Consider the following 15102-nt stretch of genomic DNA (forward strand, 5'->3'; position numbering starts at 1 on the left):
TTAAGTCGCTCACTCTCATGCGTATTGGGCTTTGTTGAGACTCAATCCGTACTGGTTTTACTATAATAAACCCAATTATATTAAGTCTATAATCCCAGATGCTATTGGAATATAAAGATTTTCCTATTTCAAAATAAAAAAAGATAGGTATTGTCTCTTTGAATTGTGATTAGAGAATAAGTGTTATTTCACTTTTCAACTATGCATGACTGTACAAGAAAACAATCTCAGTTGGTCTTGGCATGGGTAATACAAGCAACGTCTTCGCCGTCGTTAGGGCCATGTTCAATCTGATATCACTCGACAGACTAGTACCCCACAGCACACTGCTCGAGAAGAGAACGTCGGCTGCCTCACGACTTACAATTCCGGTTGAACTCGTCGAAGTTCGAACAGTAGAAGCATCTTGGTGCTCAATGAAACACTCCACCCTGAAACGACAAAGGGCATGTAAAGAAATGATTCATTCAAAAGGGATATTATTAGAATGATTAAAAATTACTCATTTAAGTGTCTCTCTCTATATGGATTATATGACTACGTTCATTACTTTGAAATATTAAAAATTAAACAAAAACAAGTGTAGATAGGAAACAACATAAAAGTTCAAAAAGTAATTAAGAAATCTATTGTTAGCATCGTCGTTAAATAATTAGTGATTGGTGATTAAAATAGATGTTAAATAAATAATGATCGATGATTAAAATAGAAAAAAAAAATAATGTTGGTGTAATTTTAAAAAGAAAAAGTTTGATTTGATGACCAAAATGGAAGTAAAATAATAGGTTGATGAGTACTCGCATAGTTTACTCTAATTTTTATATGTTTTAAAACCATAGTTATTAAAACCGGACCGTACCGGCCGGTTCAACCGGTTGAACCGTGAACTAGTGGTATGTCCGGTCCGGTTAACTTCCAAAACTAATTTTGCAATGAACCGGCTGAGAACCGGTAAAATCAGTGTGAACCTACTGAAAACCGACAAAACCAGTGTGAACCGCCGATTCTGTTTTTTTCTTTAAAAAAAATAAACCAAACAACGTCGTTTGGTTAACGAACCGAGTCGAACTCCAGTATTGCTGAGCTTGACTCGAACTCAAAAACTTTAAAAGTAAGCTCAACTCGACTCAAAAACTCGCAAGCTAAAAATTATTAAGCTCAACTCGAACTCGAAATATAATATTGAAACTTGAACTCGAAAAGGCTCGAACTCAAAAAAATTTTAAAAGCTCGATTGAAGCCTGAAACTCAAGCTTAATTGAAGCGAAAGAATAGTTTGCTATGTGCTCACCAAAAGGCTCCATGATTTTGAATGTCAAATTACCTCTATTATTTATAGAAGTAAGGTGGGATGCTCTTCTATGTTTATTAGTCATGTGAGATTATTTTGTTCTCTTATTTTTATTCTTTAGACATTTGAGATGCTCTTCTATGTTTATTAGTCATGTGAGATTGTTTTGTTCTCTTATTTTTATTCTTTAGATTTTTGGGATGCTCTTCTATATTTTTTTAACTATGTGAGATTGTTTTGTTCTCTTATATTTGCTATTCTATGCTCTTTAGACGTTTTTCTTTAGTGCTGCATATATTAATATTGCTTTAAATTTTATGTAAAATTTAAAAAAAATTATTTTATATAATTCGATTCAACCCGATTAAACTACAGTTAAACCAATGAACCAATAAACTAGTATCTTTGGTTTAAGGTCCGATCTGATTTTAAAAATACTGTTTAAAACATTTTAAACATCTTATTACACAAACAAAAACACCACAATCCAAACACCAAACTTTCCCGGAAAATGAAATTCAATTTCCTTTCTTTCTTACGTAATAATAGTTAATAAGGAAATTAGAATATCCGATAGCCTTTTGTAAAATTAATAAAGAAAAGAAAAAACCGATTGGTTTATACTTTCTGCTCCATTTTACCAGATCTGAATTACCCCAATTTTTCATTTCTCGCTCGCAAAAGGAAGCATCAAACTCTAAAAAGACCAAAAACTATGTTCAGATTCGAACTTGAAAAGATCAGGAAGCGAATTTGATTTAATCAAAGGAAAATGTTTTTTTTTCTTTAATTAATTATTTGTTATGGCTGACGCGCTCTCCGTGATTCCTGCCTCCTTATTCCGTAATCTTTCTGATAAGCTGTATGAGAAGCGCAAGCATGCGGCCCTTGAGGTTTTTTTCCCCTTTTTTTTTTTTTGAATTTTCATGGAATTTAAATGATTGAATTGCTCACGCCTTTCTCACCACAATTATGTGTAGATTGAAGGAATTGTGAAACAGCTGGCTTCGTCGGGCTATCACGAGAAGATATCGGCGGTGATCAATTTATTAGCTATGGAATTTGTCTACTCTCCACAAGCCAATCACCGTAAGGTTGGTGCATGATGAATAATTTCCAGAATTTTGTACATTTCCATGATTCTTTGTATCTATTTAATTTGAATTTTGGGTTAGTTTTGTTAAAATTGTTGTTGCGTCTATGCAGGGAGGATTGATAGGTTTAGCTGCTGCCACTGTTGGGTTGACTTCTGAAGCGGCCCAACATCTTGAGGTAAGAATTACTTTGCCTTCAAAATTTTAAATCGCTATCTATTAAAATGTTTACATCTTATTAGCAATGATTAGGGTAATATTTACCATCACATTTTCATTTAAGAACTAAGAATTCTGCTTTAAGGTTTAACGATTTGTGCTCTATGATTGTAATGTTTCAGTGAATGCCGGTATCGTCTTTGACTATGAATAGGAAAGCAAGTACATTTGGTGTGCCTTATTGACTGTTACCTGACATAAGCTATGTCATATTCCATTCTAGATTTAATAAACTGTAGGATTTTGATCTCCAGACCTCTCTGATCTCTGGTAGGGATTGATATTTTATGTTCTTTTGTAGTTAGAGGGGATTAGCATTGCTTCAATTTATTTTCTTTCTCAAATGGAATAAGAAGTAAAATTGGAAAAATGTTGTTTGCTGTGATGTTGGATGATTGCTTTTATTTTCCTGTTTTGATAAGTCAGTTTTTTTTCAGTTGTTTATTTCCTTAAATTTTCTTCTCTTCTTTTGTTATAATTTGGTGATTAATTGGCTTTTGATGCAATCTGCCAGCAAATTGTGCCACCGGTTCTTAGTTCTTTTTCTGACCAAGATAGCAGAGTTCGTTATTATGCTTGTGAAGCTTTATATAACATTGCAAAGGTGAAGGTAGAGTATTTTTCTTTTTGTTATCATTTATTGTTTTCTTGAATAACAGTGGACAGGAAATTCCTTCTTCTGCTCTACAGGTTGTACGGGGAGATTTAATTATATTCTTTAATCAGATATTTAATGCTTTATGCAAGCTCTCCGCTGATCCAGATGTCAATGTACAGAGTGCTGCTCACCTTTTAGATAGGCTTGTGAAGGTTAGTAAGTTTTACCTCATTTAAATGCCAGCATCTTGATCATGTGAAACAGAAATTTATTGCTCTTATATTTTTCAATGGGAAACAGGACATTGTTACTGAATGTGACCAGTTCAGGTGTGCTTTATTTGCTTCCATTTTTTCTCCGTGGAGTTTGTTTATGTTTAGAGGTCTTGTTTTAATTTTCCAGGAAACATCCTTATAATGTTAACACATGGTTGCTTTTTCTTCAGTATCAAAGAATTTATACCATTGTTGAGAGAGCGCATGAATGTTCTAAATCCCTATGTCCGTCAGTTTTTGGTTGGATGGATAACTGTATTGGATAGTGTTCCAGATATTGACATGTTGGGTTTCCTCCCTGATTTTCTTGATGGTAATATAGTTTTATTCCTTTTAACTAGTATGCCACTCTCTAGAAGAAGTGATTTAATTAGCTCTTGGTAACTTTCAGGTTTGTTTAATATGTTAAGTGATTCTAGTCGTGAAATACGGCAGCAAGCTGATTCAGCACTTTCAGAGTTTCTCCAAGAGATTAAGAACTCTCCAGTAAGACATCCTCTGAGATTTTGTTCTTTAAGTGTTGGATTGCTCTATGGTTGCTTTTCTTAAAGTTTCTTATGCCAAGATTTCCTTTTACACATATATATGAGTAACATGACTGATTACTTATTTAGTAAAGAAATTTATGGCTCATTGGTATCATTTACAAGAATTTCTCATTAAACAAAATCTTTTTTTTTCATTTGTAAATTTTCTGACTCAAGCAGTGCTACTCTTGAAGTCTGTAGATTATGGTCGCATGGCTGAGATATTGGTGCAAAGGGCAGCTGCTCCTGATGAATTTACTCGGTTAACAGCTATCACTTGGGTAAGTAGAATTTACTTAAGCTTGCTCTAGAAAGGGGGATATTTTCTGAAAAGGGATTCTCCCCCTTCTCAATATGTTACTTACTATGATAATCTTTACTTTACTTTTCTTTCTATTCATACGGTAAATATTCCATTTGGTACTTTCATATCATGGACAGTTCAAATCTGTTTTTTTCATTGTACAGATAAGTGAGTTTGTAAAACTTGGTGGAGACCAGCTTTTTCCTAAAATATGCTGGCATCCTAGGAGCCATTCTTCCCTGCATATCTGATAAAGAAGAGAAAACTAGAGTGGTAAGTTTATTTCTTCTATAGTCTCCTTAATGCATCTTAAAATAACCATCTGCAATTCCTTTTAGAAATTCATGTGGAGTTGTTTTCTTTGTGTCGTTTTGTGTGTTTATCTTCATATTCTTATATTAGGTTGCTCGTGAAACCAATGAGGCACTTCGTGCAATTGAGGCTAATCCAGCAGAAAACTTTGATGTGGGTGCCGTTCTCTCCATTGCGAGGAGGTGTAGTCTTTGTTACCTAGGAAAAATACTATGTTTAAATTGTTACTGGCTGTTCGCACTTCTCTGGGAATATTTAGCTCTTCTGAATTATGAAGAGCTATACAAAAGTGCTTAAAATGATGTTTTTCTAATTTCTTTGAAATAATTTAACTGTGCAATGACTTTGTAGTAATTACTATCCGTGTTGACTGATCAGGCAACTGGATAGTGAGTGGGAGGCATCTAGAATTGAAGCATTGAACTGGATATCAACCCTTTTGAACAGATATCGCGCTGAGGTGAGAAAGCAGTTATTTATTTATGTGCATCCTGTTCTTGTGTTTTTCTCATATTTTGGTTTTATACTATCAGTGCTTTAAAACTACATCAAAGTCTAGGTTTTTATTACTGTTTAAGTATTTAAAGATTTTTTGCTATAAATATCTAATCTTTTGGTACATGGATGCCGGAAATGGACCTTCTCAACTTCTTTTGGTACATGTGCATATGTGTAATATCTGCATCACGAAGAAAGTCCTAATTGAGTGTTTTTTTGTAATACTTTTAGCATTCTTTGCGGAAGCATATCTAATGCTACCTAAAATATTTTCATGTATAAAAAAGACGGCATTGCCTGTGTGAAGGTGTGATAGTTTTCTTAATTGTATGTTACATTTAGGTGCAGTTTCTGATGCTAGTGTTTCTCCAATACAAATGATGTTAAACTTTTTTTTTTACCTGAAACAGGTCTTTTGTTTCCTAAATGACATATTTGACACCTTATTGAAAGCTTTGTCTGATTCTTCTGATGAGGTAAACTTCTGGTCCTGCTTTTGTGTTTGATTCTAATTTGGTTTCTTTTATTTTTATTTTGTTGTTCTTTTTTATTTATTTATTTTTTGTTTATGAGCATCACTAAATTACACTAGGATGTGCCCAATATATTTAATATCTTATTTCTTTGGTGCAACTGTTATTGAAACTTCTAGCTCAATGCTGATATGTGCATTTTTCCCAAGAACCTAGAAAGTCTTGCTTTTAGGGGTTTTATACTGTCATCTTCATTTTGGTTCTCTTTTTTAAGGGATTAACTACGGGTGTGTGATATCTTTATTGCATTGTCAACTCATTGAACCTAAACAGCATACTACTTATGAAGACTATAATTCTATATTTCATTGTCAGAATGTGATGTCCCTAGCTTATGACAGAGTTTGTTGCATTTTTTGGTTGTCTTCTTAATTTTGTTGAAAAAACTATATCCTCTGATATTATTCCAAAACTTGGTACATCTTAGTAAAGGTCAACCCATTTAACATTCATTACTGAGTTTCTTTTGTTTATGTTCTTTATCTTGAAGTTTCTTACCTGTTCTTTCATCCTTTCATTTGGTTTTGGTGATAGTAAAACAATGTAGTAACTTTTCTACCTTGGAATGTATTGGGAATGTTGTAATCATTAGTAGCCCTCACTTTTTCCACATGTATTAGATAATCAAACTATGCACTAATTTTTTGCTTTTGTTGCCTTTTTTGGTTATCTTGAAAAACTTATATCCTCTGACATTATTCCAAACTTTGGTACAAGTTACTAATGGTCAGCCCATTTAACATTCATTACTGAGTTTCTTTGGTTTTGTTTTCTTTAATATTCAATCATTTATAGTTGTGCTTTTATTCCAGCAATTAGTTCTGTTTATGCACTCTTTATCTTGAAGTTCGTTACCAATTCTTGTCTTTTTATTAGGCTGATTTGGTGATAATGTAACATTACTTGGGAAATTTTATTTCTTTGATTGTATTGCAAATGTTATAATCATTAGTTGTCCTCGCTTCTTTTTCCATGTAATGGATAATGAAACTGTGGTTAGGAATTTTCTTTCTGTGACTATTGGAAACATCTTAGCCCTTACTAACCTGAAACATCTTACACATTACTATTTGTGCCATGCACTAGATATAGATGAATGTTATTATTATTTTTTTGTTGATAAAAGTTGGAGGTCTCATTAAAAACTCCATTCGTATTCGTCCACATACTAAGAAGTATGTTAATGAACATTGGAAGGAAGAAAAGAGTATCTCATAGTTATATAAGAATAATATCGAATACATATGAAAACAATGAATATCCTCATATGGAGAAATACTCCATTACAACAAATTAGAAACACCTAAAACTCTAACATCTTCAACCAAAAAATTCCATCGACAATCACCCTGTTTCTAAATTACACCTCCAGCAAAAGAAAAAAAACAACGCAAAAGAACATAACACAAAAGAAAACCAACACCTGCAACCATGTAAACTAAATCAAAGCCCCAATTGAAGAAACAAGATCTAATGAGTATCGACTTCGTCAGGGACCCAAGAATTTGGTTTGAAGGAATGCTTAATTTCATGCACCATGATTTTGAAAGAGTTAGCACCGACCTTCAACTCCAACGACTCATCAATTCTCAAATGAGCCTTTGTGAGGATTTGAATTTTTGCCCGATCAAAAGATGATGGTGACTGACAGCTTTCGTCGATTGCTAATAAATTACCCCACTTATCTGCAATGTTTTTGAAAGTATCCAAATTCCAAGCGTAAAAAGGAACTCCCTCGCAAACTAACCACACTCGACGACATTCCACCACCAGATTCTCTGACCAGGCTTTAACTCTGGAGAACCACTTTGCGAGAGTCTTTGATTTATCATTCTTCACATTTCTCAATGAAGCAGTCTTCAAAAATTATTAGTACTGCATATCTAGCAGCTCTCATTAACGAGAGAAACCAGTGAGGCCTTTGGCTTACATTTGACTAGCGAGATTACCAATTTTGATAAAGTACTTGCACCACCCCACTAGACATTTACTCAACACGTGAAGTTTATCCTCGTCAATAACACCTTCAACTTCACAATGATTATTCCTCGAAACAACTTTCATCCTCGCCTTGCGATGAATAGTTGTCGAGGCCTTTCTCCAAAAAGACTGTCGAGGTTTATGTTTAGCCAAAGAAACACTAATTTTGTTGCCGTCAATATAATAACCTTTCATTTCTGAGATTGCTTTCCTTGCTTCTTCGATTGTTGCAAAACGAATAAACCCAAAACGAACTCCTTTTGGGTTTCTTTTATTAGGAATGAAAGCATCAATTACCCGACCGTGAGTGCAAAATAAAGATCCAAACTTCTTCTAATGGATATTCTCTGGTAGGTTTTCGATAAATAACGTGTAGCAACCACTTCTGTACCCATTATGGATTTTTGGTTGACCTTCCTTCCACCAATTATGAAACCCGATTCTCCTCCTATTTGTTACTTCAGAAGATTTTTCATCAGAATACCCCTTCATGATGACTCCTTGGTTCCATCGTGATCAACATCAACGGCAGAAAGAGTTGGTGATGCCGCTACTAAAGAAAGCTTCCCAATTCTATATTGCCCTCCTTGTGAACGAGACAAACCATTAGACTTAGGTTCATTATCCGCCATATTTCTTACAAAAAAGGTGTCCTTATTTGTTGACGAAGCCTCCAATCGGGATCTCATATGTATTTCCCCCCATTGATCTTGACTTAACCTGACCCCGCTATCTCCACCGCTCAACGGCTGCATCCTATTACCACCAGACCCACCATTGACAGTTTCCTTCTCAACAGGCGAATCCCGCCATTCACGGCCCTCGGCGAGGGCTTGGAGATGTTCACCATTTTCCGGCTGTGATTGGATAACCCGTAGTCGCCTCCTGGCCGTCATCTTTGAGCCATAACTCTGGGGCAGAACCATTAACCGAAGTCTGGCCTCTCCGTCGGCAAATCGCAAAGGTGAGAAGGCCTTGTATAACCCCGGGAGCAACCTACCTCGGATCCGAGACGATTCAATGCCTACCGAAGGAGATCTATACATTGTAAGCCGAATTGATGTCGTGCGAAGGGACCCAAGCTCAGAACTAGATTACTGTTGTCGGAATAAGTCACCGGCGACGGCGGCAGATTTGAAGAACACTCGGCGTAGATCCATTGTGATGAGGCTCTCCCTCTAGAAACGAAGCCTATCCTTGATGCTGGCGTCGAGGCGAGCAAACCTGGAAGTTCCGATGATCAACGGCGGAAGAGAAGAATGGAAAGTTTGGAGGCCGTCAATGGGAAAGGCTGAAGTAGTGAAATTTGTAGATGGGTTTGGGGTAGCAGTGATCGAAAAGATGGAGAAGGGAAGAGGAGGAGAAAGCAGCAGCTTGTATCTTCAGGAAAATCGACTGGCAGAATCGAAAATCTTCCTCTAGATCTACGTCTATCTAGTTCGATTTTGAGAAAACCAACTACAGATTCATAACCAGGGAGAAGAGAGGCTTCGAATGGTGGCTTTTTCTTACTATTCTTATGCCGACGAGCGTCGGTCGGAGCTTAATGACGGTGATTGACGCGGCAGCGAAAATGGTGGCCGGTTGCTGGGTTAGGAAGGGAATGACACTGGGGATGATGTTTTCAGGGAAAACTTTTTTAAAAACGCATGAGTTTTAGAGAGAAGTTGGATCTTCTCAGTTATGAAAACAATTGAATGTTATTATTTTTGGAATGTATCTAATGTAGTCTCTGCTCTCCCATACCTGTTAACTTCATAAACTGAAATTTAGAACTTTTCGTATTTGATTTTAGGATTTTAATTCCAAATATTTACATATTGTCTCGGTATTAAAATGAATGTGTAGTGGTAACCTAAAGGTGTTTGTCGTAACCGGTTTTTTTTTGGGTATAAATTTTTACTTGACAGAAAAATTAAAATGAATAAATAAATGATTTTGATTTTAAAAAATATTTTGGGAGTCACCATTGATCTTTTTGGGTTAGGTGGATCAAATACCTAAAAACAATCTTTTAAAATAATTTTTAAAAAAATATAATTTAAAAGATAAACTGATCTGCGTATAATCAAAAAAATTTAATAAAAAAAGATTAGTGGTCGGTTACGTTTAGGGAATGATTAACACTCCTATATCGCCCAAAATTGATATTCATTAATTATAAATTGTCTCTATTATTAGAAATTTAAGAATTCAAAAATATATTTAATTCATAATCATGTGATTTTAAATTTATTAGTATAATTCCAAGAAAATATATTAATTTTTATAAACATATATTTTTTTATATTTTTATAAATAAGATATTTATTTATTTAGAAATATCAAAAATGATTTTTAGTTGCTTTAAGGCATCCCCTTTTCTTAATATTAAAAATAAATATTAAAATATGACTTTTTCCTAAAAGTAATTTATATAAAATTAAAACAAATATATATATTAAATAGGATTTTAATTTAATATAAAAAAAGTCAATAAATAAATAATATTTATTATATATATATATTTATATGACTAAATTAAAATAATAATAAAATAATAATTATAATATTTATTTAAACATATTGAAATTTAAATAGTAAATTAAATTAAAATATAAATAAATAGTGACTAAAATAAATAAAATTAAAACTATAGTATTGAAAAAAAATAATAAAACTTATAAATAAATGAAAGTAGTGATTAAATTATAACATATTAAAATTAAATACCCTAATTCGTAATTAGTAATTTAAAATTACAGTGGATAAACATGTTATTTTACCTATTATTAATTTAGGGACTAAAATAAACATATATCAAATTCGAACATCAAATTAAAACAAATTAAAATATGTTGTTCGTGATTAAAATATTAATTAATAAAATTATAATGGCTAACTTGGTTATTTTACCTAAAATATATATAATTATGTAAAGGACTAAATTATAATAAACTAAAATTCGAATACCAAATTATAATAAATGAAAACATGCTTTAAGGATCAAATTGCAAGTTTTTAAAGTTACAGTGGCTGCGAGAATAGTTAAACATGCGCGAAATTACACAGGGGTCCCTCAACAAAACTACGTCGTTTTGGTGAGGGTATTTATTCCCCCTTATAATCGGCCTTTAAGCCATTTTCTCATTTCTCTCCTCTCATTCTCTCTCTAAAAACGAGAGAAATAATTCTATCTCGCCTCTCTCTAAATTCCTCAAAATATAGATCCGAATGATCTAAGACTTATTCCAACCCCATTTTTCTTAAAAAGTCTCCTATTTGCGTAGATCTACAAAAAAATACCTTCTGTATTTTGTTTCTATGGCGAGATTCGGAGGCTCCGGCGACTGTGTAGCTCCCCGGTGGTAAGTCCTTCAATCTCTTCTCTTTCTTTCGGTTTTGTATTGTGGATTTATTGTTGATTGTGTGGGTTTTTGGTTGCTTTCTTGCTCTCTGCCTCTTTCTTTGCAGGTTCGGTCGATGGCTTTATAGCCATTACCAGCGCTTGCTTCGGGCCGGTTAATAGGGCAAAGTTTGGTGAGTCACTAAACTATGGTGGTGACTCACCCTATAGCTTGAAACGTGGGCGGCTGGCGTTGATATCTCCGGAGTCTTCAGTGGGCGTCGTGGCAATGAGCGTCGACAGTGTTTGATGAGAGTAGAGGCGGCGGCGACGACGTGGCCCTAGGGTATCATAACCCTAGGGTTTCTTGCTGGAGCCATCTAGACCGTTGGATCTAAGCCAGATCCAACGATGGAAAAGAAGAGGCGGTTGGGGCTGAGATGAAAACCCTAGATGGGTTTAGGGTTTTTTTGGGCCGGTCTGGGTTGGGCTCTTGTAACTAGGCCGGTTTTTTTGGTATGTATAATAATAATAAAAATAATAATAATATAATAAAATAAAAATAATAAAAAAATATAAATAAAAACAAATGGATGAAAAAAAACTAGTATCTTCAGTGTTCTTTTTTATATGATAATTTACCTTGCAATTGTTTTTTGAACCAGGTGGTGCTCGGATTCTTGACATTCATGCTTGCATAGCACAAGATCCCCTGCACTTCCGCCGGCTTGCTGTTTTTCTGATGCATAATTTCCGGGTTGATGGTTCTCTTCTGGAAAGGTGAATCTTGGACCCTCAAGCTCCAAAATTTCTTGATTTGAAATTATAATTGTTATGAATTGTTTTTCCGAGTTGAGCACTCATGTAGTAGACTAAAGGGCCGACTTACTATGCTTATTGTAATATTTACTTATCTTTCACCTTTTCTTTGAAAATCATCTTGCTGTTTTCTTAGGCGTGGTGCTTTAATAATCCGTAGACTTTGTGTTCTCTTGGATGCTGAGAGGGTCTATCGTGAGCTATCCACCATATTAGAGGGAGAAGCAGACCTAGATTTTGCCTGTGCTATGGTTCAGGTTCTGTTATCTAATTAAAGTTTTCAACTACTGGAATATTGCTCTTTGATCATAAGTAATAACATGAGGCAACTCTATAATTTTAAGTATATTGTTATGTAAAAATAAAAAGAACTGAATTTTTCTGTTATATTTTTCTAGGATTAGGCTGTACATTATTTATACAAATGGAAGTTGACTTTTGTCAATTCCATGAAAACTGTAATCCCCCAAAAAATTAGGAGCTAATTTATTCTATCCTAAAATACATTGGAAGTAAATTATTATTAACCTTAAATAGAGCAGAAATCATGGGATATACATAACATTTATGGCTGTACAAAAATGATATTCTAAATTTTCAACATGTTAAAGTTATAATTTTTTCTGGACTTCTTTCTTTAGTTAGAATGGTATTTCCATTAGCTACACATTTAAAACTTTCTCCACTTGTGTTTCAGGCATTGAATTTAATTCTACTCACTTCTTCTGAGCTATCTGATCTTCGGGAACTTTTGAAACAGTCACTGGTTAATGCTGCTGGAAAAGATCTATTTGTTTCTTTTTATGCACCATGGTGTCATTCACCCATGGCAATCGTTAGTCTTTGTTTATTAGCTCAGGTAAGACTTTGTAACTCCTTTAAATGGATAGCCAGTCTTTCTCTTTTCATGTGTGTTTAGCTTAGGGACCAGTTGCTGTGTTGCACCATATACTTTCATGGTTGTTAATCTATTATTTATTTGCATGTTAGACGTACCAGCATGCATGTGCAGTGATACAGTCCCTGGTCGAGGAAGATATTAATGCCAAACTCTTGATCCAGCTTGATAAATTGATTCGCTTGCTCGAAGCTCCGATCTTCGCTTATCTAAGATTGCAGGTGCTTAAATAGATACCACCAACTTGCCGTACAATTGTTTTTATGGCTTTAATATACTTGATTTGTTGAGGATTGTAGCAGTAAGTTTTCTTTTAGTTTTTGGTTCACTTGGTTCACTTCTGATGCTTATATTTCAGCAAGTCTTAAGCAGTACTTGCTATTCATGACTATTTTATGTTTGCTGTAATATAGATGTTCCCTCACATGGTAATGTCTAAAATTTTCCTTACCATTTGATGATGGGATGTTCTGCCAATGACGGGGATTGTGAAGCCTTCATTTTTGGAAAGGTTATGCATCCACAATTCAGTGACTGGCCATCAAACTTCTATTTTATATGACGAACAATCAGATAGTTGCGTTTAATCGTAAACTTGAAAATAAGGGATTGATGATCAATTTAACGTGACAAAATATGTTAGCTTTAGTGAGTCCATTAGTTTTCATTGTATTTGCAATTTTGTAATACATATTTGGTTTAGATTTCCATTTTCCTTGTTTTTCTTTCTAGTTTAGAAAATATGTTATGTAGCTGATCTTTTCCTGATTTCCAGCTTCTAGAACCTCGACGATACATATGGTTGCTGAAAGCATTATATGGCCTTTTAATGGTACTTCCACAGGTATGTATTTCCTATTTTTAAAAACTTAACGTCATCAAAACAGATCAATATATCTCTTCCAGTCGGGTTTGGGGTGGTTTAATGGTTTAAAGGGGACATCTCTTATCTGTCTGCACCCGTCACAAACTGTCTCTCTCTCAACAGATGTGCATTATTTTTCATTGTTAAATTATACCCAACCTGTTTATTTAACTGCAGCAAAGTGCTGCCTTCAAGATCTTGCGAAGACGTCTAAAAACTGTGCCATCAAATTCTGTCAATGATGATCAACTCAAACGAACATCATCAGGCAACCATTACTCCCCAATTTTAAATCATAGTGGATCAAAAATTACTGAGGATGGTGATATGGACCAAGATAATGGGAATTTGCAGAATGGATTTGACTTTGCTTCACTGCAACAGTTTAAGAAAATTCAGCAACAACACCATATGCTTGCAAAATCACGAGCGCAATTAAGAGACAGTTCCACTTCATTGTTGAAGGTGCGTGAGCTGCTAGTCTGGGGTCTTGTTTTCATTTTCTGGCATCATTGTTTTAATTTTGTTAGACAAGGCCATATATTATCAATTAGGTAAAGAAAATGCCTCTCCTGTAATAGAGTTAGCTTCAAACTCCAATTGTCTTTATGTTCCCTTTGTACGTTGTTGCTATGTTTTTCTGATTCGAAGTTCAATGTTGATATGAGTATGTGTCCGACATGGATATGCTCAAGTGAGTATCAGATACGGGTACACGCCCGACATGAGTATGCTCAAACTTTTCGAAGTTATATGCATTCGAAGGACCATACTCCGCTACCTATGTATCAGACATGGGCATATACTTGGGAGAAAATAAAGAGTTGGAGTAACATCGTTTGTCTTATATATTTTTATGGTTTTCCACTATTTCTTATCAACGTATCATCGCTCTTCTATATCCAGGATGGTCCCAAAAGCAGAATCCCAACAATCTCCAACATCAGAGACAAATAAGCCTCCTTCAAGATCATCTAGGAGAGGGCTGGGGAGTCTTGCAGATTTAACTTGTAGTTAAATCGTACTACGAGCCGCAGGTAATATTAGGTATAGTTTGTAAAATTGTATATCCATAGTAGTTTGTTTCTATAATAAAACTCATGGAGGCTGGGATGGTGAAAATATAACCTTCCAGTGATATTGAATCTGCAAACAGGGTCATAGTAGTAGTTTTTTTTTCCCAATTAAGCTAAGGTGGTTATAAAGTAGTATATATTCTAAATATTCTCAACCATTTAACAATAGAAGCTTAATTACCCTACTACAATCGCTGGTGTTTGAACCCGTGACCTCTACGAACAATAACGATTCCTTTAACCACTGAGGTAAGTTAGTTCGTGCGGGTCATGGAAGTAGTTGAACCTGTAACTTTGGTTGTTGGTTCATGTGTCGTACCAAACGCTTTAAAGGTCATCAATCTCACGTCCGATACGAAGAAAGGTCTTTGGACACACAAGCGGTTGCGTTGCAACATGTATTTTGAGAAGAGAGTAATGTCGCCAACCCTTGATTGCTCGAGTTCATTTTGATTACCGTTAAGCATTAATCTTAACATGGAAAGTTT

General features: G+C 34.6%; 1 pseudogene; it reads left to right on the top strand.

The window, feature by feature from the left end:
* Positions 1-1815: 1815 nt before the first annotated feature.
* On the top strand, positions 1816-14655 carry LOC120157884 (annotated as a pseudogene).
* Positions 14656-15102: the final 447 nt, after the last annotated feature.

This window comes from Hibiscus syriacus, unplaced genomic scaffold (assembly GCF_006381635.1).
Source record: "Hibiscus syriacus cultivar Baekdansim isolate YM2019G1 unplaced genomic scaffold, ASM638163v2 tig00111277_pilon, whole genome shotgun sequence".
Classification (NCBI taxonomy): Eukaryota; Viridiplantae; Streptophyta; class Magnoliopsida; order Malvales; family Malvaceae; genus Hibiscus; species Hibiscus syriacus.